General features: G+C 54.7%; 1 protein-coding gene across 1 annotated transcript in view; it reads left to right on the top strand.

Moving 5' to 3' along the window:
• The first annotated feature begins 61 nt into the window (after positions 1-61).
• The window catches only part of HS3ST6 (heparan sulfate-glucosamine 3-sulfotransferase 6), an 8292-nt gene continuing 5875 nt past the window's right edge, over positions 62-2478 (top strand). Inside the window, exon 1 of the mRNA XM_017734018.1 lies at positions 62-230. The gene's annotated coding sequence lies outside the window, so the exon portion shown is untranslated. The remainder of the gene's footprint in view (positions 231-2478) is intronic.

A 2478-nucleotide genomic window follows, 5' to 3' on the forward strand; every position in this document is an offset into this window, starting at 1 on the left:
TGGAGGAACCTGGGATAATGGAAGGGGTCCCTTCCCTTTCCTTTTGCACAACCAAGCATCAGGAAGTGGAACAATTTCTATTTCTGCTGCCCGTGTAACTTTAAACCTGAAAACCCCAATGATTTTTGTGACCTTTTTAGGCCTTTCCTGTGCTCTCCTTTATCAAGGTGGGAAACCAGGCGGGACCAGCCCGTTGCCGTGAGGGGATTATTTAGCGAGAACTGATGAGTGTAAGTTTTTTATTTGTAATTGAAAACAAGGACTTTAGACATACTCAGAGTGGTCTCAGAGATTTTTTTTTCCGATTTTTTTTTTAAAAACCTTGGGATAGTCACGGTTAGTGGGATCCCCTTCCCTTCCTGGCAGCTCTAAGAGCAATTTTTCCTTATTTATTGGCACTCCAAGGATCCCAGTTACCAGGGGGATAAAATCTGTCACCAGTGTCTGTATTCCAGGTTCAGAGGAGGGTAATTTGTGTTTCCCCCTGCTCAGACAGCAGGTCAGGTCATAAAGCACCAGATCCACGGGGAGGGGAGAGGGTGTTTAAAGGCTGCCTGTGCTGAAGGGTGCAATAATCCGCCGGATTACTTTCCGGGGGAGCTGCAGGAAAATTTACTGCCTTGGAAAGGGATTATCCCAGCGCTGCTGCCAGCGGATTTTTTCCCTTTCTTTCCTAAGAGGAAGGAAGCTTTTCATTGAATTCCTGCTAAAAAAACGCGCCCTCGGGAGCCGCTGCCCCCACCCACCGCAGCTCTCACAGCTTGGAAGGGAAGAATTCGTCCCAATCATGCAGGGTTTTATCCTGATCTCCCCTCTCAGGTGGGAGAGGGAATCTGGAGCCTGGGTTGGAATTCAGATGGAGTTCGCAGCGCCTTCACTGCACAGAAGGTGCTGAGCTGCTGGAGGGGGTCCAGAGGGATAACCAGGAGGAGGGATAACCAGGAGGAGGGATAAATCCTCTCCGGTGCAGCTCCAGCAGCATCTCCCCAAGCTCCAGCTGCAGGACCAGGCTTTGCACCAGGAGCCAGGAGGACTCCAGCCCTGAGCATCCCCTCCTGCGAGCAGGGAGCAAACCCAAGCCCTCCATCCCCCATTCTGAACAGAGAACGGAGCTGGAGCAGCTTCCCAGGCTGGAGCTCAGGGCCACTCCTGCCCCGAGTTCCCGAGACCTTCAGCAGTGCCCCCCACCCGGGGCGGGGACGATCGGGGGGGGTGGGGTGGTTTTGTTTGATTTCCTTCCCCTGGAAGGCAGGAGCGGGGGCTGGGACAGCCAAGCCCTTTAATTGTGTGCAATGAAGGCTGACAGTGCCGAGGCACAGCCTTTAAAAGGGGTACTGAACCTTTAATTCCTGAATAAATCATCTCCAGTCTGTTGCTCCTTCATCTGCAAGCTGTTTGAGCGGGATACACGGGCACTGCTGGGAAGGGTCATTTGGAGATCAGAGCCCTCGATTGACCCAGGTCACACGCAGGACCCCTGCCACAGGCTGTCCCCTCGCCCCCGCGCCGGGAATCAAAGGGACACTGGGGAGCCGGCCAGGAGAGGAGATTTCTAATTGCTGCCACGCAGAGGGGCTTCATTCCAGAGGGATGGAGAGCTGCAAGTGCCCCTGGCAGCCCCGTCCTCACTGGGCACCAGCCCCAGCCCCGTGTCCCACCAAGCTGGGCACGTGCCAGCCCCCATCTCCTGAAGTGTTTTTAGGGATCCATGGAGCTGTTCTGTTTCCCACCTGTTTTCACCCAAGCGGTGGCTTCAGCTGCTTTTTCATGCACAGTTCTTCAAACTCCATCAGGGAGGAGGAGTCTCTGGGTGCTCTCTTTGGACCCCATCAGGGGTTGCTGTGATGGCTGTGATAGCGGTGCTGGCTGTGAGGGGTCCCTGGCAGTGTCACGGGGGAATTCAGGTGGCATTTTTTTTGGGATGACCCCATATATTGTAGCTGTTCCACAGTGAAGAAGGGTGAGGAGGGGCTGTCTCCAAACCCCGTTAAGAGACCAAAGAGCCTCTTCTCCAGTGCAGGGAAGGAGCTGTGTGTGCCCTGATTAAGGCTGATTCCTGCTTTCCATAATCCCATGCATCCACCAGAGCCCTTCCGTCCTGATGACCTGGCTGGAATAACCATGCAAGTAAAACACCCTCCAAGGCCTGGAGCTGCCCGTAATTGCAGCCTCTGGCTATCCACATGGGCAGGATGGCCACAGAAATGCCATGGAAATGCTGGGTTGGGGGGTGTGCGGTCTGCGGGGCTGGGGGGGACACAGCCTTTTCCTCACCTTCCTACCAGGAAACCTGGGATACCAAGGGGTCTGGGAGACTTTATGGATGGGAAAAGCAGCAGTGTTTCCCGGCCCCGGTTCTTGTGGGGGTTAATAACTGGGTGTCGGGTGACTGCTGAAAGCAGCCGCGCCATTAGAAATGCAAATGCTGGCTCCAGCTTCTCCCCTTGCCTTCACTCCACATCTCCCAGATCTTGATGC

This window comes from Corvus brachyrhynchos, unplaced genomic scaffold (genome assembly GCF_000691975.1).
Source record: "Corvus brachyrhynchos isolate BGI_N302 unplaced genomic scaffold, ASM69197v1 scaffold5, whole genome shotgun sequence".
Taxonomy (NCBI): Eukaryota; Metazoa; Chordata; class Aves; order Passeriformes; family Corvidae; genus Corvus; species Corvus brachyrhynchos.